General features: G+C 36.5%; 1 protein-coding gene across 4 annotated transcripts in view; it reads left to right on the plus strand.

Annotated features, from left to right (window-relative positions):
* LOC111145386 (ligand-dependent corepressor-like) overlaps positions 1 to 27,087 on the plus strand; it is a 144,714-nt gene that overhangs the window by 39,314 nt on the left and 78,313 nt on the right. The window lies entirely within an intron of this gene.

Here is a 27,087-nt window from a genome sequence, read left to right on the forward strand (position 1 = left end):
TCATTGTTTTTATATTTTACAGATTTCTTTAATATCTGGGTTAATAGAAGATAGCTGTCTCAGTATACCTACTTTTTCGTTCAGCTGTTGCATAATATTTTGTTGGAAGTATATGAAGAAAATCCAGCCTCATATATAGAAAGATTGTTGGAAAGGGGAAAACATTTTAATAGTCTCTCAAATAATTGTGGATATTTTTCATGGATTAACACCAAAACTTGGTAGCTGGTGTGTGTGTGTTTAATATGAGTTTAATTAATAAACTTTATTTTTTAGAGTAGTTTTGGATTCACAGCAAAATTGAGCAGGGAAATTACAGCGTTCCCATATAAGCATAACCGCCCTACTATCCACACCATGGCACCACAGTGGTACCTTTATTACATGGATGAACCTACATTGATCCATCATTATCACTCAAAGTCCATGGTTTACATTGTGGTTCACTCTTGGTGTTGTACATTCTATGGGTTTGACACACGTCTCCACCATTGTAGTGACATACGGAATTGTTTCACTGCTTTAAGATCTTCTGTGCTGTGATTGTTCATTCTTCCTTCCCTTTCCACAATCCCTGGCTGTATATTTTACATTCCTCTTAGCAATGAATGATTTGCTCCACAGCCTCCACAGCATTCTGTGTTAGTGGTCCTGATTTTGGCCCTTTTAATAGATGTGTAGTGGTATCTTGTTTTAATTTGCAGTTCTCTAATGACATTGTGATGTTGAACGTCTTTTCATATGCATTCTTGCTATCTGTATTTTTTCATATGCTTGCTTCCATCCATATTTCTTCTTTGGTGGGGTGTCCAGGTCTTTTGTCCATTTTTAAATCAGGTGTCTCATTTTCTAATTGTTGAGTCTTAGAAGTTCTTTGCATATTTTGCATAAGTCCTTTATCAGATGTGTCTTTAAATTTTAAAACAGTGGTATACGTAGCTCACATATGAAGTAGTAAAATACATATATATATACTATGATTATTTCCTTTGTAATAACTTTTATTTTTTTTTATTTTTTTATTTTTTTTCGTTTGTAATAACTTTTAAAAACAATCATAACATTTTAAGTTCTTGGGGCTTTCATCCTTCTGTTTACTGTCTACTTATTCTTTTGATAAATTCTTTTCTCTGATTTTATGTTTGTTTTTTCATTGTGGGTGGGCTTATGTTTGATATCTCCCCCCCCCCCAAGAATCTTGTGTGGGCAGATCCTGAGAACTTGTCTCTAGGGAAGGTCTGCCTGCATTTCTTTCTGCTAACTGTCCTCCCCCCCACCCCTTTCAGTAACCTAGAGAACCAGTTTTATGTTAATTTTATAATTAGGGGATTCCTAGATAATTCAGACAGTGCAGTGGTTCTCAAAGTGTGGTCCAGAGACTCCTGGGGGGTCCTGGAGGTCCGAGTATTTTCATAATAATACTGAGATGTTATTTGCCTTTTAATTATTTTCTCTCTCTCTAGTGGAGTTTTCCAGGGGTTATCAAAGATGGTATCATTACTCTGATAGGTAAGAGTATGAGTCTTGTCTGTGTTCTTGGAGTTTTAAATTTTTGTTTTAATTTGTTTTTATTTTAAGTAAACTCTGTACCCAGTGTGGGGCTTGAACTCACAGCTCTTGAGATCAAGAGTTGCGAGTCCTCAATGGTTTTTGACTATAGAGTGATCCTGGAACGAAAATGTTTGAAAACTGCTGAAGTAGTGTGTTTGAATTCCAACCTATGCAAGTCACAAGCATGGGATTCAGTTTCTCTAGGGAGATTCCCTTATAGTCTCTCTACCTAGGAGGAGAAGAAGATCCCTGAGCACTATTTGCAGAGATTCTGATTCAGTAGGTCTGGTTTGGGATCTAAGGAATTTTATTTCTACGGAACAAGTGTTTCAGATGTTGACATGGAACACTTTGAGTAGCAGTGCTTTAGCGTCCTCAGTTTCAACTCACTTTCCTTAAGGCCTCTCTTCTCTTGTCCCTGCATCAGTGTTAAAACCCAAGTTACCCATACTTAATCATCATCACCTATTCTGTGTGTCAGCACACTCAGCTCTGTCTTCCAGATTCTCATTCATTTTTAGCACTTAAGGACTTTCTTGCCAACCTTTTGAGCTTAGCTATGCATTGAGAGAGAATGTTTATGTTTTGAGAGCAGGAGAGAGAAAGAGGAATATAGTCCTTATACAGATTTTATTCATTATAAATAAAGTATCCATGTATTTTATCTAGGAGTTTATAATAACAGGACTTTTAAATTATTTTGACATGTTTCCTGGAATTTTTTGGTCCTATCTATAGATCTATCACTGAGCAACTAGAAGTTTCCTATAGATCTTTATAGGCCTTTGGGGGAAACTTTCTTAAATACTGCCTTGTTTAAGGATGTGAAATGCTTTAGAGTTACTTAGAATATCATTTTTCGTTTGAATATCCATATAGTTATGTAAAGCTTTCCAAATTGGACTCAGTGTGTTTTGAGCTTAGTATATAATTATAAATCTTTCTAAAATTACATTTTTTTAAAAGATTTTATTTATTTATTTGACAGAGAGATCACAAGTAGGCAGAGAGGCAGGCAGAGAGAGAGGAAGGGAAGCAGGCTCCCTGCTGAGCAGAGAGCCTGATGTGGGACTTGATCCCAGGACCTTGGGATCATGACTTGAGCCGAAAGCAGAGGCTTTAACCCACTGAGCCACCCAGGTGCTTTAAAATTATATTTTTAATAGTTTATTGACTGGTCATTTGTTTCTCTTTAGCATTAGAATGTTAAGTGTTTCTTAAAAGGCATTCAAGTTGAGAATTTGGCTTGATTGGGTTCTATTTACACTTGTACTTTGTGGTATTTTTAAAGTTTATTCTGTATTTTTGTCAAAAGGAATGCCTCATTAAAATATTTCTTGATATTATATGTTCCTCTTAATGATTATAAAGACTGTCATATATTGTTTTAGTCCTTTGTATTTGCTCTTCTTGAACTATATACATACATAATTTCAAGAATGAATTTATCACTATGTAGTAAGGATACTATTTAATGTAGAATAGTCTTCCCAAAGACATCCAGGAGTTTTGGTGTGCTCTTTTAACTGTAATAACACAGTTATTTTTAGTAAATATAGATACAGAGAAGATTATACAATGATACCTAGTACTCACTGATTACCCAGGGTCAGTCATTATGTAAATAAATATACTTTGGGTTTTTTTCTTTAAAATGTTTTAATTTGCACTTACTCAAAGTACTAATTTCTCTTCTGCACAGCTTTTACTGCTTTTCTGCAGAGATTTTACTGGTCTGTTTATCTAGTCTTGGGTACCATTTGTAAACTGTCCATTCTGCATCTCTGTGAACATTTGTAATAATTAGACTAAATGCTGAATTACGCTACTGCTTACACTTCTCTAGTCAAAAGTGCCCATTTGTTTCCAATTTTTAAACCAGTCCTCTAGCCAAATCATCTTATATTTTTTCTTGAGCATACTGAGAACTAAAGAAATGTTACGGTATTCTGAAACTACAACTGTTATTCCAACTTTAATAAATAGGGCAAGAAAACTGTGCAAAGATGGATTGATTTGATCATTGCAATTCTCAAAGTGTGACCCCCTCTGCCACCAATGGTTCCTGAGACTTTCTGAGATCTGCTTGGTCAAAACTATTTGCATACTTAACACTAAGATGTTATTTGCCCTTTACACTGTATTGATATCTGTACTTAATTCAGGAGTATGGTGGCTAAACAGCTGGTGCACAGATCAAGTTAGTGGCACCAAACTATTATAGTAGTCTCTGTAGTTTTTCACTGTCACACACAAAGTAAAGAAAAAAGTGCCCTTGATGAGGCCGTGAGAAATGCTGCTTTTACTAAGTCTTCTCCCCAAGTACATGTTTTGGTAGTGCTATGTGTGATGAAAGGGCAAGTATGCATAAAGCACTTACATGACTCGGTTGTAAGCTGAACTAGATACTTTTTTCATGGAACACAACTTTGAGGAATGTCTGACTGTGGTTTTTCAGACTTCAGTATTTGACAGACATTTTCTCAAAAATGAAGTGAGCCTGTCACATCAAGGAAAAAAATGTAACAGTATTTGTTGCTAGTGATAACATTCCAGATTTCAAGAGAAAATTTGGAATATTGGAATATGTTTTATCCTCCACCATGAGGCTGACAACTTCACTTAAAAAAAAAAAAACCTTTCTGTTGAGATTGGTGGTGATGCTAAGAAACATTTTTTGTGAGATATTGTACAATGAAATATGTCATTTGGAAGATCCCACATAACTCAGTGAATTAATACTTTCTAGATGGTCAGTACCTGATGTTTAAAAATCAAGCGTTGGTTAAAGATCCTTTCCACATGCAAAACAGACCAGTGTGTTTTTTGTAACACAATTTTATTTTCAGATTATCAGGTAGAAAACTTGACATTTTTGTGTACAGTTCTGGGAATTGTACTACGTGTGTAAATTTGCATAGGCACCACCTCAGTCAAGATACAGAATAGTTCTATTACCCCAAACAGCTCCCTTGTGCTCTTCTGTTGTAATCACCCCTCCCCAAACCTCTGGCAACTCTCATCTGTTCTTCACTATAGTTTTGTCTTTTTGAGAATGTCATAGAAATGGAATCATAGAATTATACCATTTGAGACTGGCTTCACTAACTCACCATAATGCTGTGAAAGTCATCCAGGTTGCATGAATATTCATTTTTTGGAAAGATTTTATTTATTTATTTGACAGAGAGCGCACATGCATAAGCAGAGGGGAGAGGCAGAGGGAGAGGGAGAAGCAAGGCTCCCTGCTGAGCAAGGAGCCCTATGAGGGGCTCAATCGCAGCACCCTGGGAACATGACCTGAGCTGAAGGCAGACACTGAACTGAGCCATCCAGGGATCCCTCATTTTTAAAAAATTACAGTAGAATTTGTCATACATAAAATGAAATATTAGTCATCAAAAAAATGAAATCTTGGGCGCCTGGGTGGCTCAGTGGGTTAAGCCGCTGCCTTCGGCTCAGGTCATGATCTCAGGGTCCTGGGATCGAGTCCCACATCGGGCTCTCTGCTCAGCAGGGAGCCTGCTTCCCTTCCTCTCTCTCTGCCTGCCTCTCTGCCTACTTGTGATCTCTGTCAAATAAATAAATAAAATCTTAAAAAAAAAAAAATGAAATCTTATATTTGTAATGACATGGATAGAACTAGAGGGTATTATGCTAAGCAAACAAAGTCAAACAGAGAAAGACAATTATCATATGATTTTACTCACATGTGGAATTTAAGAAACAAAATAGAGGATCATAGGGAAAGGAAGGGAAAAATAAAATAAGATGAAATTAGAGAGGGAGACAAACCGCAACAGACTCTTAACTATAGGAAACAAACTGAGGGTTGTTGGAGGGGAGATGGGTGGAGGATGAGGAGGGGTAATAACTAGGTGATGGACATTAAGGAGGGTACTTGATGCAATGAGCACTGGCTATTATATGACTGATGAATCACTTACCTCTGTCTCTGAAACTAATAGTAGACTATGTTAATTGAATTTAAATAAAATAAAAGTAAACAGTCATATAAGGCCTTTTGTGTCTGGCTTCTTCTTCTTTTTTTTTTTTTTAAGATTTTATTTATTTATTTGGAAGACAGAGATCAGAAGTAGGCGGAGAGGCAGGCAGAGAGAGAGGAGGAAGCAGGCTCCCTGCTGAGCAGAGAGCCCGATGCGGGGCTCAATCCCAACACCCTGGGACCATGACCTGAGCCAAAGGCAGAGGCTTCAACCCACTGAGCCACCCAGGTGCCCCTGTGTCTGGCTTCTTTAATTTTGCATTATATTTTTGAGATTCCATGTTATAGTACATTATCAGTATTTCATTCCTGTATTAGCACAGGCTGCCATAACAAAGCTTTGGATGGCTTAAACAGATACTGACCTTCTCATAATTCTGGAGGCTGGAAGCCCCAGATCAGTGTTCAGCAGGGTCATTTCTGATGTGTACTCTTTTCCTGCCTTGAGATGCCCATCTTTTCACTGTGTCTTCACATGGCCTTTCCACTGTGCTGGAGTGTGAAGGAGCGGGGAGCTCTCTCTGCTGTCTCTTTTTATTAGACACTAATCCTATTGGATCAGGCCCCTTTCTCTTAAAATCTCAATTAACCTTAATTAAATTATACATTTATATTGGCAGTTAGAACTTTCAGCATATGAATGGAGGGGACAATCATTCTGGCCATAATAATTCCCTTTTTTCGTTGAATATTATTCCGTTGTATACTTATGCCCCATTTTGTATGATCATTCACCAGCTGATGACATTTGGGTATTTCTGCTTTTTGGCTCTTATGAGTAATGCATGTCTGAACATTCGTGTACAGATTTTTGAACACCTGTTTTCATTCTCTTAGATTTGTGCTTGGGCGTGGAATTGTTAGGAGACATAATTCTCTTTTAACTTTTTGGGGAACCACCAGACTCTTCCACAGCATCTGCACTATTTCACATTCCTATCAAGTGTGTAAGAATCCAGTTTCTCCATATCTTCACCAGTGCTTCTTACTTTTCCTTTTTTTGTTTTTTAAATAACTATCCTAGTGAGTATGAAGTGGTATCTCGTTTTACTTTGCATTTCCCTAGTGACTAATGATATTGAGCATCATTTCCTGTACTTGTTGGCCATTTGTAAATCTTCTTTGGAGAAACATGAATTCAAGTCCTTTGCCTATTTTTAAATTGGGTTATTTGGAGGTTTTGTTTTGTTTTGCTTTTTTAAGATTTTTATTTATTTATTTATTTATTTGTCAGAGAGAGAGAGAGAGAGAGGGAGAGAGAGCGCGCGAGCGAGCGTGCGTGTGCTCACAAGTAGGCAGAGTGTCAGGCAGAGGTGGAGAGAGAAGCAGGCTCCCTGCCGAGCAAGGAGCCCGATGTATGGGACTGGATCCCAGGACCCTGGTGTCAGGACCTGAGCCGAAGGCAGCGGCTTAACCAACCGAGCCACCCAGGCGTCCCGGGTTATTTGGAGTTTTGTTGAGTTTTAAGAATGCTTCACATATTCTACATATTAGACCCTTATTAAAAATATGATTTCAAAAATTTTCTCCTACTTTGTGGGTTTTTTCACTTCATAATATTCTTTGAATAGTAGTAGAAGCTTTTAATTTTAATGAAGTTTAAAATTTTGAAATTTTTGTTGCTTGTGCTTTTGATGTCATGTAAGAATCCATTGCTACATCCATAGTCACATAGATTTACCCCTATGTTTTCTCCTTAGAATTTTATCATTTTCTCTCTTGTATTTAGATCTTTGGTACTTTTGGAGGGTTTTTTTTGTTTTTGTTTTTTTTTTTAAAGATTTTATTTATTTGACAGACAGAGATCACAAGTAGGCAGAGGCAGGCAGAGAGAGAGGGGAAGAAGCAGGCTCCCCGCTGGGCAGAGAGCCCGATGCGGGGCTCAATCCCAGGACTCTGGGATCATGACCTGAACCGAAGGCAGAGGCTTTAACCCACTGAGCCACCCAGGTGCCCCTGGAGTTTTTAATGTATGGTATGAGGTAAGAGTCCAACTTCATACTTTTGCACATGGCTGTCAGTAGTCCCTGCATTGTTTGTTGAAAAGGCGATTCTTTCCCCCACTGAATAGTCCTAACATCCTTGTCAGAAATCAATTGACCATTGATATGTGGTTTATATCTGGACACTGAGTTCTGTTCTGTTGGTCTATATGTCTATTTCTGTGCCAACACAGTGGCTTTGTAATAATTTTTGAAATCAGGATATCTGAATCCTCCAACTTTGTTTTCTTTTTTTTTCTTTTTCTTTTTTTTTTTTTTTTTCCAGCTTTCTTCAAAACCAGACTGTTTTGGCTGTTTGAGCTCCCTTGCAATTCCATTTGAATTTCAGGATCAGCCTGTCAGTTTTGTAAAAAACGTAAGATAGATAATGCATTAAATCTATAGATCAGTTTTGTAGGGTGTGTGTGGGGGTGTATTGCCATCTAAACAATATTAGGTTTTCAAATCCAAGAACATGGGATATCTTTCCATTGATTTAGGTCTTTAGTTTCTTCCAACATTTCATGTTTTGTAGTTTTTTTTTTTTAAGATTTAATTTATTTATTTGACAGCGATCACAAGTAGACAGAGAGGCAGGCAGAGAGAGAGAGAGAGAGAGAGAGAGAGAGAAGCAGGCTCCCCACTGAGCAGAGAGCCCGATGTGGGACTCAATCCCAGGACCCTGAGATCATGACCTGAGCCGAAGGCAGCGGCTTAACCCACTGAGCCACCCAGGCGCCCTGTGTTTTGTAGTTTTTAATGTGCAAGTCTTTCACCTCCTTGGTTAAATTTATTTCTAAGTATTTTATTCTTTTTGATACTCTTTCCTTAATTTCAGATCGTTCATTGTTAGTGTGTAGAAATAGAACTGATTTTTGGATCTTTCTCATGTATCCTGCAACTTTACGGAACTTGTTTATTAGGTCTAGTATAGTTTTTGTGTGGATTCTTTAGGATTTTCTGTGTGTAAGATCCTGTCTGTGAAAAGAGATATTACTTCTTCCTTTCAATTTGGATGCCTTTTATTTACCTAATTGCCTGGCTAGAACTTCCAAAAGTGTTGAGGGAAGTGGCAAGAAGGAACATCCTTGTCTTGTTCTTCATCTTAATGGGAAGCTTTCAGTCTTTTACCATTAAGTATGTTCATTGTGAGTTTTTCATAGATGCCCTTTTTCAGGTTGTGAAAGCTCCATTGAGTGTTAGCATGAAAGTGTGTTTGAATTTGTCAAATGTTTTTTTCTGTGTCAGTTGAGGTGATCATGTTATTTATCCCCCCTTCACTCTGTTACTATGGTGATTGATTTTTTAAAAATCGATTGAGCCACCATGCATTCCTGGGATAAATCCATGGTGTATAGTCCTCTTAATATGCTGCTGAGTTTGGTTTGCTAGTGTTTTGTTGAGGATTCTTAGATCTATGTTCCTGAGAGATTGTGGTCTGTAGTTTTCTTTTGAAGTCTTTTTCTATGGTATCAGGGAAGTACCAACCTTATGCAGTGAATTAGGAAGTATTCTTTTTTCTTCCATTTTTTGAAGCGTGAAGAGCATTGGAATTAATTCTTCTTTAAATATTTGGGAAAATTTATCATTGAAGCCATATGGGTCTTGGCCTTTCTTTGTCAAGGTTTTGGGGTTTTGGTTTTTTTTTTTTTTTTTTTTTTCTGTTTTAATCTCATTATAGACTTACCAGATTTTTTATTTCTTCTTGAGTCATCTTTGGTAGTTTGTAGGAATTTGTCCATTTTATCTGTGTTATCTATTTGTTGGCATACAGTTGTTCATAGTATTGTCTTATGATTTTTTTTTTTTTTATTTCTGTAAAGTCAGTAGTGGTATCCCTACTTTTGTTCCAGGTTTTAGTAAATTGAGTCTTCTCTCTTCTATTTCTTGGTCACTCTAACAGTTTGTTGGTATTGTTAATCTTCACAAAGAAGTTTTGGTTTCACTGATTTTTTTCTTTTCTTTTTAAAGCCTCTGCCTTTTATTATTGCCTTTCTTCTGTTTGCTTTGTATTTAGTTTCTTCATCTTTTTCTAGTTCCTTAAACTGTAAGGTTATTGCTTTTTGATAATTCTTTTTTAATATAGATGTTCACAGTTGTAGATTTCCTTCAGTACTGCTTTTGAAGCATCCCATATGTTTTGGTATGTTTTGGCTATTTTTAGTTCTTTTCAGTGTATTTTCCAATTTCCATTGTGATTACTTTTTTTGACTCATTGATTAAGAATGTGTTGTTTAATTTCCACATACTTGTGAAATTTCCAATTTCCCCATCCTTTCTAATTGCATTGCATTATTGCTGAAGAAGTTACTTTCTATGATTTTCAACTTTTTAAATTTATCGATAATTGTTTTTGGCGACCTAACATATGGCCTACCATGGAGAATGTCCCATGTGCACTTGAGACAAATGTATATTCTGCTTTTTTGGGGTGCAGTGTTCTTTGTATGTCTTTTAGGTCTAGTTGATTCATGGTGTTAAGTCCTCTTTCCTTTGTATCTTTTACCTAATTGTTTGATCCTTTATTGCAAGTGAGGTGCTGAAGTCTACAATTACTGTTGAGCTGTTTCTCCCTTCAGTTCTGTTGTTTTTTTGCTTCGTATATTCTGAGACTGTTAGGTGCATTTGTGTTTTTAATTGTCAAATCTTGATAGATGATTCTTTCATCATGTGTCTGCCCATTGTAACAAGTTTTAACATGTATTTTGTCTGATATCAGTGTATACACTCTTATTTCTCTTTCAGTTGCTATTTTTATGTATTCTCTTTTCTTTCACTTTCAGCCTTTGTCCTCAGAGCTAAAGTGAGTCTCATGTAGACAGCATTTAGTTGGATCATGTTTCTTTTATCCATTCTGTCCATCTCTGCCTTTTAATTGGAGGGTTTAACCCAACCATTTACATTTAATGTAATTACTGTTAAGGATCTTTGTCGTTTTGCTATTTGCTTTCTACATGTCATATAGCAGTTTGTTCTTAAAGCCCTCCATTTTTACCTTCTTTTGTGTTATATAAGTATTTTCTAGTGTAACATTTTAATTCCCTTTTTATTTATTTTTTTAATGTACAGTTTTATAGTGATTTTCTTAGTGCTTGCCCTGGGGATATATAATTAACATCTTAATTTATAAAATTCTATTTCAGATTAATAACAACTTAGTTACAATAGTATACAAAATATTTTCCCCCTGTGTGGTTCTGTTCCTTTATTCTGTTATTGTCTTACATTTTTGTATATTATATGCCCTTTAACATAAATTTTTTTTTTCCAAAGGAAAAAGAGTTAATACAAAGATTCAGGATTCACATCATGACAAATCATAAAATTGAATACACTTCTCTCCCCCCCCCCTTTTTTTTTAACATTTTATTTATTTGTCAGAGAGAGAGTGAACAAGCAGGGGGAGTGGCCAGCAGAGGGAGAAGCAGCCCCCCCCCCCCGCCCCCGGGCAAGGAGCCTGATGTGGGACTCGATCCCAGGACCTTTGGATCATGACCAGAGCTGAAGCAGACTCTTAACTGACTGGACTACCCAGGTGTCCTTTGAATACCCTTCTCTTGATAAAAGTTCAACTTTTGCATTCTTTTTTTCTGTTTAACTTATCTGCCATCTTTTTTCTTGTGCTTTGCTATTACTTTCACCCCACCTCTTCCTGTCTGTGGTTACATTGACAGATTCCCTCCCTTTTCCCAGTAGTTTAGAAAGTCTACTCATATATAGGCTATGATGATTAATATTATTATTTTTTAAAGATTTTATTTATTATTTGAGAGAGAGAGGGAGAGAGTATGAGTGGAGAAAGATCAGTGGGGGAAGCAGACTCCCTGTCAAGCAGGGAGCCAGATGTGGGACTCGATCCTGGGACTCCAGGATCATGACCTGAGCCGAAGGCAGTTGCTTAACCAGGCACCTGGTTAACATTAATTTTAAAACCCTCTTTAACTTCACCACCATCTAAGTAGTATCTGTAACCTTCCTTTCCCCCACTTCCCAAGTACAATTAGCTGCCCATCCTCCTGGGTAGAAATGTGGCATTTTATTTTCCAGCTTTCCTTGTTGATTTTCACACCCCCAACATCAACTTACTGTTACATGTAGTCTTTTAAATCAGAAGGAAAAGAACAGGAATTACCAAACACAACCTCCTTCCTCGAACACTTCATAATACAGTGCTTCCATTATAGTTTCAGATACTATTTCAAACAGTTTGAAAATACTGAATTACCTTAAGTTTTTAAAAAAGATTTTATTTATTTATTTGACAGAGATCACAAGTAGGCAGGCAGAGGTGGGGGAGGGGAAGCAGGCACCTTGCTGAGCAGTTAGCTTGATGTGGGGTTCCATCCCAGGACCCTGAGATCATGACCTGGGCTAAAGGCAGAGGCTTAACCAACTGAGCCACCCCGGTGCCCCAGAATTACCTTAATTTTTAAAGATCAGTACAATTTTATAGCCAAGGAAGGTGAGGAATAAATAAGACAATTTACCTAAGACTATAGAACTGTTAAAAGGCAAAGTCAGAAATTTGAACCTAGGTTATTTGGCGCCACAGTCCTTGCTGTTAATCACTAGTCTGTTACTCCCTAAGTACTAGTGTTCATTCTATTACATTATAACACTAAGTATAGAATTCAGTTGGATACATAAAACATGCATTCATGTTGAAAATTCAGGACAGATAAAGTGAAGGTTTGGGGAGTCAATTGAAAGGAAAGATAACAGTTGGGAAGAGCTTTTGATGGATGGCCTTGAAGACAAAGCAGGATCAAGACTATTGAGATTTGAGAGAAGGCTTTTTAGATGAAGGAACGGGGTGAGGGAAAGGAATTAAGACAAGCAAAAGCAAGTTGATTCAAGAAACAGAACAGTTGAGTGTGCTTGAAGGAAATTGGGAGAGAGTGTTGAGGAATGGTTCATATCTGGAATGATTTAAAAGCCACACTTCATAGTTTGGATTTTATTCTCCAGGCAGTAGGTAGTCATTGAACATTATTAAAACTTTACTTTATTTGTAAATGTGTATAAAAAATCTGAAGGCTAACTCGAACTTTGGGTGTAATTTAAAATTTTCTAAAACATGTGGAAACTTATTTCAATAGGGACCAGATTAAAGTTTGATCTTTTGTATTGCCATATATCAAGGTCTCTTGGAGATGTGTTATAAAGTAGTGATTTTTAAAAACATAGATATTAGAGATATTTAAAGAAATGTGTTTGATTATATTGAAAAAGATGTGGTTCCCTTTCAAGATGATCTTGTATGTGAGGTTGAGAGGTAGGATATGCATTTATTTTAATTACATGCCATATGCTAGTTCAGATCAACTGTAATATTTGTTGAGTCTTTACAACTAACTTGTTTGCCAGATGCTGGAAATAGAACCATAAATAAGACCTGGTCATATTTTCAGTCTGTTTTGTTTTTTTTTTTTAAAGATTTTATTTATTTATTTGACAGACAGAGATTATAATCAGGCAGAGAGGCAGGCAGAGAGAGAGGAGGAAGCAGGCTCCCTGCCGTGCAGAGAGCCTGATGTGGGGCTTGATCCAGTATCCCGGGATCATGACCTGAGCCGAAGGCTGAGGCTTTAACCCACTGAACCACCCAGGTGCCCCTTCAGTCTGTTTTTTGTCCTAATTGGCAAACATTGGAATACTTCAGTGTCCAGTCCTCTTTCCTCTTTTCATTTTATCTGCCCTCATTAACCGAATGTGATCTCATCTAGTTCTAAGACCTTAAATTCTGTCTGTACTTTAATGATTTCCAGTTTTATATCCTTGATGCCAGTGTATCCTTTTAAATTCAAACCCACCTATCCAGTTGCCTCCTGCACATACCCTCTTTGATTTCTAAAAGGCATGTCAGATTTACCATGTCCAAAACTATTTGGACTAGATTTCTCTCCGCTTAAGGCTTTTTTTCCTTTAGTACTCTCCATCTTAGAAAGTTACATTACCATTAACCCAGTTCTCAAACCAAAAGCCCAAGTATTGTCTTTAACACTGTTCCTTCCTGTTCCATATCATTGAAGCAAACTGGTTTTATCTTCAAAATATACTCTTATGTCCAGCCACTCCTCTCTACCTTCATGACTCCCATACTAGTTCAAGCCACCATCATCTCTTGCCAAAGCTGTAGTTATAATAGTCCTTTAATAATGTTCTCCTCTTGGGACGGGTGGGTCAGTCAGTTAAGCGTCTGCTTTGGCTCAGGTCATGATCCCAGGGTCCTGGCATCAAGTCCTGCATTGCATCAGCCTCCTTGCTAGGCAAGGAACCTGCTTCTTCCTCTGCCTGCCACTCCCCCTGCTTGTGTGTGCTCAGGTGCACCAGTGGTCTCCCTTTCTCCCTCTCTTTCTCACAAATGGATAAATTTAAAAAAAATCTTAAAGTATGTTTTCCTCATAATCAGTTATCTGTGCATCCACCTGGGAATCTTAATATAAATCTGATCATGTTACACCTCCACCAGTACCCAAATGTAAAACTAGTTGATTTCTATTAAATTCAAAATCCTCACCATGGTCTATAGGATCTTGCCTCTAGATTTCTGACTTCATCTCTTACTTTCTATCTTATTCCCTTTGCTGAAACCGTATCCACTTTCTTGCTCCTTCTCAGATATACCATAGCTCATACTATATGCTGCTTTAGCACTGTTCCCTCTGCTTAGAATGTTCCTATCTTGGTTATCTGTGTGGCTTGCTCCCTCACTTCATTCAGTGCTCAAAAATGTTGGCGCTTAAAGTTTTTTCCTGACCTCTCTAAAGATTCTCCTTCCTAAGTCCCTGCCCAATATTTCTCAATGTTAACTCTCAGGGTTTATCAGGGCTTAGCTGTTATCCCCTTAACTCTGCTATTTTCTTCTTCAACCTTTACTTCTTTTACTTACCCTTATCATACATCCTCATGATCCTCCTCATCATTTATATCATTTGTCTTCCTAGTCAGAATTTAAAAGTTCCATGATAGGAACTATTGTCCTATTCACAGCTGCATTCCTAGTGTCTGATTCTTAGTAGACACTCAATATTTATATAGTTAACCAAGAAAAGGAGGCCCAAAAACAATAGAAAACCTCTTTACTTCATTTAATCTAAAAAAAAAAAAAAGGCAAAAGAAATTGCCAGTCTCCCACCTTCTATTATATTTTTAATGTTTGAGAAAATACGTAATAACAGAAGGTTATTATGAATTCAGTAATCCTTTTTAAGGAAATATGTATTTTGTTTACAGCAAAATGGCATTTGGACAAATAGCGGCTGTATATACAAGCACATTTTTATTTAATTTGCAAACAGTGCTCATATGGATTTACTGACCTTGTAATGATGGAGTTCCTCTAAGGAATTGTGGCCCGCAAATTGTGAACTCCTGGTGTAATTGACTCATTCCTAATCAACTTCAGATTTGCATTTAAATGGCTTTTTAGCATAATTACTCTACTCAAGACAGTTTGATATAACAGAAAAAAATGAATCCAAACTGCCTTTTTTTTTTTTAAGATTTTATTTATTTGTCAGAGAGAGAGGGAGAGAGAGCGAGCACAGGCAGACAGAATGGCAGGCAGAGGCAGAGGGAGAAGCAGGCTCCCCGCCAAGCAAGGAGCCCGATGCGGGACTCGATCCCAGGACGATGGGATCATGACCTGAGCCGAAGGCAGCTGCTCAACCAACTGAGCCACCCAGGCGTCCCCCCAAACTGCCTTTGGATTTCCAAAGAATTAAATTCATCTGACCTAGCTACTTACTACCTTTGTGCTTTTGGTTACTTAACATCTTGGAATCTCACTTATGTATGTAAATATAATTAGGAATTTATTTTGGTAATGTTGCAGCTACTCAATACATATTCTTTTACTATATTAATATCATTATTTTTTTAGGACCTCATCTTTCTCAATTTATTTCTGTCTTTGCTGTGATTACAGCTTTGTACAAAAAAAAAAAAAAAGTCTCTGTCATCTCTCTTCATGACCAGCAAAGCAAGCCATTAATTATGTTCTGGTTTTAATTCATAGATACAGGGAACTTAGTTGAGCTCAAGTAGAAAAATCATCCTTTTTTCCCCATCCAATATCAGTTACCCTTCTGTTTTATTTACTTTATTTAACTATTTCTTCGGGGCTTCAACATGCCAGACACAAAATGGAGTCATTCTAAAATCTCAGACCACTCAAGTGAGTATAAGCGTATAGGCATTAAGAAGAGTGTGTTTGCATTCATTCAACAAACATTGACTGCAGTTTAAGGAACAGGCTGATATTAAGAGAAACATAATAGGCTCCAGTTCTTCGCTCAAAATCTGGTGGATAGAATGCTAAAAAATACCTGTAGAATAGTTTATAAGTAGTAATATAAGCTGCACTAATGAGGATGTTCCTAGCTTTGCCTAGGGCTTGAGGGATGAGATAAAGGAGGCCTTAAAACAAACTAGATTGAGGGTTGCAGGAGAACATTCTAGGCAGAGGACTTCCTATGCTTAAAAGGCGTGGAAGCATTGACATGTATATAGTGATTGATAAATCAGTCTAACTAGAGCACAGTGTATATAAACAGAAAATGGTGTCATGGGAGATTGAAAAGGTAGTTTGAGACTAGACAGGCCCTCAGTTCTATTGGATATCATCCAGGAATTTGAAGTCTTCACTAGTATTACTGGAAACCATCAGAGGTTTTTATTTATTTATTTTTTAATTATTATTTTTTTTTAAAGATTTTATTTATTTGACAGAGATCACAAGTAGACAGAGAGAGGCAGGCAGAGAAAGAGAGAGAGAGAGAGGAGGAAGCAGGCTCCCTGCCGAGCAGAGAGCCCGATTCGAGGCTCGATCCCAGGATCCTGGGATCATGACCCGAGCGGAAGGCAGAGGCTGTAACCCACTGAGCCACCCAGGCGCCCAGTCAAAGGTTTTTAAAACAGAGAAACGATGGAAGAAGTTTGGCAGCAGTGTGAAGGATGGATAGTGTTGCAAATGGTCGTATAGGGGATGCTGATATAGTAAAATTAATGAAAAGTTAGAATCCACTAGTGGACAGTGGATTAATTCCAAAGAGCCTGAGTTTTAAATCTAGGCTCTGCCTCTCTATAGTTATATGAAAAAATTAGCTGCTTCAATGTTTAGCTTTCTTACCTGTACTAGGTAGTAATTTACAGTGTTCCTCTGAAGATTCGTTAGAGTGGGTGTGAAGTACCTGATATAGGGCTTGCCTTATGCCAGCTAAGGACTCAATGATAACATGAACAGCATGTAACTATTAAGGTAAAAAATGGTGAAGACCTGAATTTAGGGGTAAAAAAGAGAATAGATTTGGATGGATCTTTCTGAATTAGAATGAGTAGGACTCACTGACTGGAAGAGTTGATGACTGACTTAGGGAAAGAATGAAATCAGACAGACTTAGATTTGTAATCTGAATGATTTAGGGTGAAGGGTTTAGGGATGTTATTTTCCTAGTAAGGAATACAGAAGGAATCACTGAGATGAGGTAAAAGGAATGAAATTATTTTGATTTGGACTTTTTGAGGTATTTGGGATATCTTGGTGATGATGTGAATGAAGCAGGCAGTTAGAAATAAAGTCTGGGACAAGAGATAAGAGATTGGAGTTATCAGTATATGCCTGGTAGCAGACATGTGTGTAAGTCTTAATGGCAGGGCATATATTTTATTTATTTATTTATTTATTTTTTAACATTTTATTTATTTATTTATTTGAGAGAAGAGAGAGACAGTGAGAGAGAGCATGAGCGAGGAGAAGGTCAGAGGGAGAAGCAGACTCCCCGTGGAGCTGGGAGCCTGATGCGGGACTCGATCCCGGGACTCCAGGATCATGACCTGAGCTGAAGGCAGTCGCTTAACCAACTGAGCCACCCAGGCGCCCAGGGCATATATTTTAAATACATCCTCTATTCCCACACTGCTGGGCTCTGTAATAGCACTTGATTGGTTCTTGTTATTAAATGTGAGATTTAAAAAATACTCTTTAGGTTGGCTTTGTATATAAAAGATAATGCATACTTTGATTCCTGATTTAATGTTCACTTTAAAGTTGCAAATATAAAACCTAGTTTCTTAAAATACAGATCTTACTCTAATTTTAAGCTTGTAATAAATATTTTAGTTTAACTTTTTATTTTACTTATTTTTAAAGATTTTATTTATTTGAGAGAGAGAATGAGAAAGAGCATGAGAAGAGGGAGGGTTAGAGGGAGAACCGGACTCCCTGCCAATCAGGGAGCCTGATGAGGGACTTGATCCCAGGATCATGACCTGAGCCGAAGGCAGTTGCTTAACAAACTGAGCCACCCACGCACCCTAGTTTAACTTTTTAAAAAGTTTCAATCTGTAACTATGAATTATAATTTTTATATTTTCTCTTTAGATATTTTACAAAATCTCCCTAAGTACTTAAGTAAATCTAATGAATCTAATAATTTATAGTTATAAACCTGATTGTTCTTAAGCTGTACAAGTATCTAAATATAGTATGCAAACTTAATAAGATTTCAGCCTAAAACCACATGTCTAAATCAGCTGTTCACTTGTACATTTTTTTGAAAAAGATTTTATTTATTTATTTGACAGACAGAGATCACAAGTAGGCAGAGAAGCAGGCAGAGAGAGAGGAAGGAAAGCAGGCTCCCTGCTGAGCAGAGAGCCCGATTCGAGGCTCGATCCCAGGACCCTGAGATCATGACCTGAGCCAAAGGCAGAGGCTTAACCCACTGAGCCACCCAGGTGTCCCTCACTTGTACATTTTAAATTAGAATTACAAAGTTACCTCTATAATAGGCAGCATTTTCTTTCTTTTTGTTTTTTTAATGATTTTATTACTTATTTGACAGAGGGAGCACAAGTGGGGGGGAGGAGTGGGAGAGGGAGAAGCAGGCTTCCTTCCCTAGATGTGGGGCATGTTCCTAGGACCCTGGAACTATGACCTGAACTAAAGGCAGATGTTGAACTGGTTGAGCAACCCAGGTGCCCCTAGGCAGCGTTTTCTTAAAACATTACAAAACATGCATACTTATTTTAACGGCTTTTCTGAGAAATAATTTACACATCTTATAATTCACCCATTTTAAATGATTTTTATTGTATTTACGGAGTTGTGCAGCAATCACGAACTTCAAATTTTATGTTTCCATCACTTCAGAAAGAAATGTGGTGTTCTTTTGCAGTCATTGCTATTTTCACTCCTACCTGTAGGAAACCACTAATCTCCTTTCTGTTTATATAGATTAGTCTTTTCTGGACATTTCATATAAATGGAATCATATAGTATTGTGGTCTTTTATTTCTGGCCTTTTTCACTTAGCATAGTGTTTTGAAGTCCATTCATCCATACTATAATATTCTATTGTATGGATATATATAGTACATTGTATTTATGCTAGATTACTTCTTTTAAAAAAAAAAAAAAGATTTTATTTATTGGACATAGAGAGAGACACAGAGAGGGAACACAAGCAGGGGAAGTGGGAGAGGGAGAAGGAGGCTTCTGGCTGAGCAGGGAGCCCAGTTTGGGGATCTGTGCCAGGACTCTGAGATCATGACCTGAGCCCAAGGTAGATGCTTAACAACTGAGCCACCCATGTGCCCCACTAGATTACTTCTTAATACAAAATAAAGGTTTAGTTCTCTAAATCCATTCTTATACTTAATACTTTGTTTAAAAAAAAAAAAAAAAAAAACAGGAAAAACCTGAAAATATAAGAAAAAAAATCCTGAAAAAAAGTGAACCAAGCTTCTGTCATTAATTAGAAAAAGAACAACAGAATAAACCCATAAAGGTAATGAAACTTGGAGTGAAAATTAATGAACCAGAAAGCAAAGATAGGATAGAGAAGATCAAAAAAAGTCAGAGGTGGACAATGGGGAATAAGAAAATAATCTGGTAAGAATGAGCAAGGAATAAAAGACACAAATAATACTACAAAAATGAAGGCTAACTAGAGATAACGTAAAAGATTTAAAAGTTAAGAGATTTATAGCATTATTTGCAATAGCAAAAGTTGAAAGCATCCTAAGTGTCCATCGATGGATGAACAGATTAAGAAAATATATAATTTGTGTATCAGTGAAATATTATGCAGCCTTAAAAGGGAAGGAAATCCTGTCTCATGGTGCAGTATCCACGAACCTTGAAGACATTATGCTACATGAAACAAGCCAGCCACAAAAAGACAAATACTGTGAGATCTACTTCAGAGGTACACAGAGTAGTTGCATTTCACAGAAATAGAAAATAGAATGGTGGTTGGCAGGGCTGGGGTAGAGGGAATAGGGAGTAATTGTTTAATAGTGTTTCAGTTTTGCAAATGAAAAAAGTTCTACAGATGGATGATGTAAAAACTATAAATATATTTAGTGGTACACTTAATTTTATATTATGTATATTTTACAAGTACAAAAATGATGAAGGAGAATACTATCAAAAATCTTTGCCAATAATTTTGAAATTAAAGAAAAATAATTTTCCAAAACCGACTCAAGAAGGAAATGCAAAGCTTGAATGGTTCTGTAACTATTAAATACATTTTATAGAGCTCTTCTTTCAAAACACCTCGATGGTTTTAGATGTGGGTGCGGCTCAGCTTTTAAGGAAGAGAGTGTCTGTCACCTCTTCCAAAAAATAGAAAAAGAGTGTATCTCAGTTCTTTCTATGAAGTCAGATACCAAGTGCAAATAGAGATACTATGAGAAAAATTAGTGGTCCATTTTACTTACGAAACAGATTACAGTGGTTAATTAACAGTGGTTAAGCGTCCGACTCTTGATTTCTGCTCAGGTCCTGATCTTAGGGTCGTGGGATCGAGCCCCGCATTAGGATCCTCGCTCAGTAGGAGTCTGCTGGAGCTTCCTTTCCCCAAGCCCCATGCACTCATTCGTGCTCTCTCTCTCCCCCAAATAAATCTTTAAAACAAACAAACAAAAAAACAAACAAAAAAACCCTACAAATCCAGTCAATATTTATTGTAATATGTACCTGTTTGGTATTATTCCGGAAATTGTTTCTTGTGTTTCTTGTTTAGTATGCTTGCGCTTTTTTTTTTTTTAAGATTTTATTTATTTATTTGACAGAGATCATAAGTAGGCAGAGAGGCAGGCGTGGGGGGACGGGGACAGAGAGCCTGATGTGGGGCTTGATCCCAGGACCCTGAGATCATGACCCAAGCCGAAGGCAGAGGCTTAACCCACTAAGCCACTCAGGTGCCCCAGTATGCTTGCTTTTTGTTTAATTTTTAATATTTACTTTAATAGTTGACGTTTTTTGTTATTCTTTATTTCCTCCAGTGGTTTGGAAATTCTTCAGCTTTACTCATACATTTTAAGCAAATTTATCTTAAGCCTGCATTTCCTTAACATCAAAGGTTAATGACTTATAATTTGCTCCCTTATCCCTATACACACTTGATTTTAACATACTTTACTTAAGCATATCTTATTCTTCTTCGCCTAAAATTTTGTTGTAGTAATTTGGGACGTTATTCCCAAGTCATTCACTTTAAAAATTATATTGTGTTCATCTATTTAAAGAGTTCTTTTTTTATCCATTATAGTAAACTGAACCCCTGTGTTAGTAACAGTTACTTACACTGGACTATTAATTTTATTGGTATATTGCTTACATAATTTTTTATATAAACATTGTTTTCTTAGGATGTCCTTGGTCTGAATCATTTTTTATTTGCTGAACTACTTACTTTAAGTAACTCTTACTCCAGAGTGAATGTTGTCCTGCTTTTCAAATCAGAGCATATCTGGTAATTTTCTTTTACCCATATCTTTGAATAATAGACTGACTAAAAAAGGGTTCTGTTTTTGTTTTTGTTTTACACTCAGAATTTTGTAAATGTACCTCTGTTGCCTTTTAGCATATTTACTTTTACTGATGAAATGACTGGCAGTCTAAATCTCTTTTCTCTTATTCTAAGTAAAAAGAAAATCTTTTCCGTCTTTGGAGCTTTTAAACTTTATTCTTGAAATTGAGATACTTTACCAGGAAAGCATTATGTACACATGCTTTCCCTACCCCCTGAGTATTCTGCGTATATATTTCTCAGAGCCCATTTGATACGAAGACTCAAGATAGTATTGAACATTGCAAAGTTTTCTTGTTGTTCTCCTTCTGCTTTCCTTTTTAAAAAAACTTTTTAAAAATTTATATTTGATTTTTTTCTTGTTCTGGAAATTGTGTTTTACATTATTAAACGTCTTGACCACCTCATGATTTCTGTGTCTTCAGGTTCACTATACATTATGAGGACATTTCTTTAGTTTTTAAATCACTAATTTTTCTACATAATACCTCTATTTGGTTATTTTGACAGTTTTGTTTTTCTTTTTTTCCTTCTCTCCTAAGCACATATTATCTACTTTTTTCAAAGTAGCATGCTCTTTTTAAGATGCTATTCTTTCCTGTCTCAATAGAAATAGTTTATATTTTTTCTTCATTAATTCTATTTCAGTTTGGGCCATTAGTTGTAATTAGATTATCGTTTCTCTTCATTGTATCTGGTTAGGTTTTTCCATCAGTTCTTGTGCTGGGTAATTTAGAGGGTGATAAGTGGGCCACCAAATGGGCTCTTCAGAGTGCATGAACCGGGAACAGATGCTCAGGGAGAAAGGAAGAACTCTTAGTGAACATAGTTGTCCAGCACTGGGCAGATTGCTTTAAGCAATGAAAAAGGAACCTGGTTTTTATTATGTGTGGAAGTCCATCCACATTTCTTTGGTTAAATGATACACTGGGAAAGCTGGAACATAGTAAAAAAGGGATTCTTTACCTTATATTACCTTGGATAAAATATAAAAGATTATATAATCTGGTGCTTTTCAATTGTTTGGTGGCTCCCTTATCATGGAGTTCAGTGTGGTTGTGGCAACTTCTACACCTGGGTTTTAAGCAAAGAACTCCGGACACTGTCAGTCTCCTTTTTGCCAGGGTATGAGTTGATGATTGTTACCAGCAAGCACCTCTGAAGTGGTATTTTATAAAAGATTATGCTTTGTTGGGGAGTGAGCTCTTACACCAAACACCAAGTTTTACAAGATACCCAAGGACCTTGATGTAAAAATTGCTAATTTTCTGATGTGCTCCTACTTTTCCTTTAGTACCTTTTTGTCTCTCAAACTGCTAATCTCCAGTTATACTGGTTTCCTCAGACGAAAGGTTCCCAAGACTCATGGAACCCTTTTTTCATTCCATCCATAATATTTTCTGTATTTCTTAAGTACACACTATATTGCTTACTGAAGTTGGCTCTGGACTTGATACGTTCCTGTCCTGCTATTTTTCATAACCTGCTTTTCCCCTTTTGGTTACAAATAAAGAGGTAGCAAGTATGATTTAGATTGAAGAGGGAATATGTGAAAAATTTTAATCTTCTATCTTTTGTTTTTGAGAGCTATATGATTATTTAATCAGAAGCTTAAAACTAGGTATGTAGAGTCCTGGTGTAAGAAAAGAAATGTGGCTGGGGGCTCCTGAGTGGCTCAGTCGGTTAAGCATCTGCCTTCAGCTCGGGTCATGGATCCTGAAGTCCTGGGATCGGGCCCCGCATCAGGCTATCTGCCTGGAGGGAAGCCTACTTCTTTCCCTCCCTCTGCCTGCCTCTCTCCCTACTCGTGTTCTCTCTCTCTCTGTCAAATAAATAAATAAAATATTTTTTTTTAAATGTGGGAAACAGGAAGACCTACGTAGCCTTCCCAGAGCATTAAATCTCCTTGAGCAGATAAGACATAAATGTATGAAAAGAAAAGGAAAAAAAGGCTTAGATAGCCTATTACAAATTTTATTTGACAGAATACTTGCATAGACAGGGCTTTGCATGTGCAGAAAACAAAACATAAACAATTGACATTTAAAAAGGGAGAGTGATAAATGAATTCTGAGGAACTAGAAACCCAAGCTTCATGAGGGCGGGTACCATGTCTGTTCACCATTGCCTGCTCAGTGCCTGCCACTGTCCTGGGTGTAGGCTGTCAGTTAGTATATATTGAGTAAACAAATATGTATTTGTTGAACAAACTGAAGAGTGCCTTGAGGGAGATAATTTATGTGGGCCGAGGTGAAATGGAAAAGCTTGAGAAAATACTAGGAGGTGTAAGTGATGACTAAATACATCAGAATACCAATGTGATTGGAGCTGTGAGAATGAGTGCGAAGTTCTGGGACATAAGGCTGCTTATGGTAGCTTGGAACCAAATTATAAGCAGCTTTGATTATTGAACTTAAGATTTTGGGATTTGTTTTTTAAACAAAGTAGAGTTTCTCTGAATGGATAGTAGCATTGTCAAAAAGCAGTGTTTTAGGAATAGTTTGAAAACATAGTGAAGGTTGTGGTGAGGAAAAGACTGGAGACCAACATTGAGACCATTTGTGATGTTGGATAGGAATTCTTGAGACACTAAATAGGTCCTTTAAGATTATTAATATTTCCTTATATGTAATATATTACATAAAGATGCTTTTTAAGCCCTAGTGTTTGAACATAATGACATGGCTGTCTTTTTCAGTATTTATTTAATTTTCCTTGGCATTTTATTATTGATCTCATGGCTTTTCTGTGAGATCATGGTATAAATTTTGAATACATTTGTTCTTACTTGCTTTTTGTTAATGTCAAGCATAGCACATGAGGCATTTCTTGTTGCTGTGCAGCTGCTAAATTCAATACTTAATAAAACTGAATAGCATTAAATTCAGCTAATAGAGGGTAGCAAAATATGGCTTTATAGCTTCTAATTGATAATATTTGTAAGGTTTAACATATGTTACAGATATGAGCAAAGTAGGGGTGACCTGTTTACAGCATTTTGATCAGAATTTGGTTAAAGCACCAGATTTTTTTCTTGTTTGATTTCCTTTTGGCCTTTTCCCTTTCGTGGTTTTTTGATATGTGGTTCAGTTTTTGTTAGTGTCTATGTGTTATTGATGAAGTTTTTATTTTCTTATTTCAGATTCTGTTATCTTTTGTAATTTTTAAAAATTTCTTTCTCAAAGCTTTTGCCTTTTTTTTGTTCTGAGTATTCTTGATATATTTACATTTTTCCTTTTCAAGAATTTATGCTTAGTATACAAGTTTGGAATTTGTTATAATTTCATACAAATCAAGTGAAAGCGTAGTAGATATGCTCTTTGGGACAAGAGCCACCTGTAATCTCCTTTAGCTAATTGCATTGTGTGCTTGGTACTTCAGGTTATTAAAATGCTTTCCTTAGTATTTGTATAATAGAGTTTTACAGTTGGAGACAGACTATAGGATTCATTTAAGGGAAGAAAAAAAAAAAAAAAAAAACCAGTGTTGAGAATATCTAGTTTGTAGGCCCAAGATAGCAATTCCTTTTTCCTTCTCTTACCACATCTACCTAACCTCTAAACCCCAGTTCAACCCTTTCTCCTCCCTAATGTGGGGAGGAGAGGCCATAGTAAATCAGTGGGAAAAGTTCTGATTATAGTAGGCAGATAGTAAAAGGCACAGATAACTCTAATTTGGTTGAACGGGTAGGTTGATTTTGTTAATATCCTTGGAATAACTTTGATGGGAAGAAATTAAAGAGAGTTGAAAAACAATTGCTTCTTGATAACAAATGAAAAATCGAGAGTCTAGAATATAGTATAGAAAAATTAGCTCTAACTACAGTGTTGATAATGCAAACTCTGCAGATTACTGTATTGAAAACAGTGGTTTTAATATTGTGGACCAAAAAAAAAAAAAAAATCCTTTACACTGCATTATTATTCTTTTTTTTTTTTAAGATTTTATTTACTTATTTGACAGAGAGAGATCACAAGTAGGCAGAGAGGCAGGTAGAGGGGGAGGGGAAAGCAGGCTCCCTGCTGAGCAGAGAGCCCGATGCGGGGCTCGATCCCAGGACCCTGAGATCATGACCTGAGCCGAAGGCAGAGGCTTAACCCACTGAGCCACCCAGGCGCCCCATGCATTATTATTCTTAAATTTCAGTCATTTTAATTTTTTTTTTTATGATCTTATTTCTAAGAAATCTCTACACCCAGCGAGGGCCTCAAGCCTACAAACCTGAGATCAAGAGTCTCATGCTCCACTGACTGAACTTTCTAGGCGCTCCTGTGTTATTTAATGAAATAAAATACTTTTTCTAAGGACCATCCTTCTACCCCTTTGTCTTCAGAACCCTTTATGGTGATTGTGATAAATGCTAACTGTGTGTGTGGACTTCATGTATCCACCTGGGTATAGTATTTTAAATTAGTGGGTCTCCCTTTCTTTTGACAATAAGAGTACTTTTTTTTTAAATTTAAGTTTTATTCAGGTAACATACAGTCCAATATTGATATCTGGAATAGAATTCAATGATTTATTGCTTACATACAAAACCCAGTGCTCAATCACAAAATGTGCCCTCCTTAATACCCTTCACCCATCCCCCCACCCATATCACTCCATCAACCTTCCATTTGTTCTCTCTTTAAGATTTTCTTATGGTTTATTTCCCTCTCTCCTTTCCCTCCCTCTGTCCCATATGTTCATCTGTTTTCTTAAATTCCACATGAGTGAGATCATAGGATATTTGTCTTTCTCTGACTGACTTTTTTCACTTAGTGTAGTAATAATACTCTAGCTCCACCCACATCCTTACAAATGGCAAGATTTCATTCTTTATGCTGGCTGAGTAATATTCCATTGTAACTTTTTTGTTTTTAAATTATAAACCTGTAAGTGATAGTAGACTATGTGACAGAATACTTAGTGCCACAAAATACATAGTACATACTAGAAATTCAGTAACACTTTTTGTATTTTCTTGATTACAGTAGCATTTTTATGCATTTGAAAAGTACTATGTATACTGAATGTACAAGACATATTCTTCTGAAGCTCATGCTTTAAGTTTATATGGATTCATGGACCCTTTGTAACTGTTTGAGCTCCCAGTGAGGTCCATAGTTTGGGAACCACTACTCTTAACCCATTGTTTCTTTTATGTTGTATAAAGTTACAGTCTGATTCCTTTCTTCTTTTCACTCCTTTTTCTCTTAATGAACCATAGGAAACAGCAAGATGGCCAAGATTTTAAAATTGTTTTCATTGAGTTGATCAGCAGTGTTTGAGGTAATAAATGAGAAAAGTTTTTATATACTGGTAAAAGGTGATAGATAATATTTTAAATATTGATGTATAGGTATATATGAATTTTTTGTGTGTATAGCTAGTGGGTTCTACCTTCATAAATGAACCAGCAAGTAGTTACTGTGGCAATGTGAAATAATTACAACGTCATTTTCTTTTAAAATACTATGTTGTGACCTTTTTCTTTAGTGATAAAGGTGTTCTCAGTGAGGATTTTGCTTCTTCAAAAACTGTTAGCTTGAAAAACCTATGACCTCGGTTGATATTCAGAAACATGCTATTTAGATTAATGTAGAATGCTGTGGAAATTTGAAACAATTTGACGTTTTATTGGGAAAGGTGCCTTTTTAAAAATGGAGTTTGGGCATTTATGTAGGGAGGTATTGGGATTTTTGTAAAATGATAAGAGAACCCACGAATTTCCATTCATTCT

Source organism: Enhydra lutris, unplaced genomic scaffold (genome assembly GCF_002288905.1).
Source record: "Enhydra lutris kenyoni isolate GAN:26980312 unplaced genomic scaffold, ASM228890v2 scaffoldscaffold12, whole genome shotgun sequence".
Taxonomy (NCBI): Eukaryota; Metazoa; Chordata; class Mammalia; order Carnivora; family Mustelidae; genus Enhydra; species Enhydra lutris.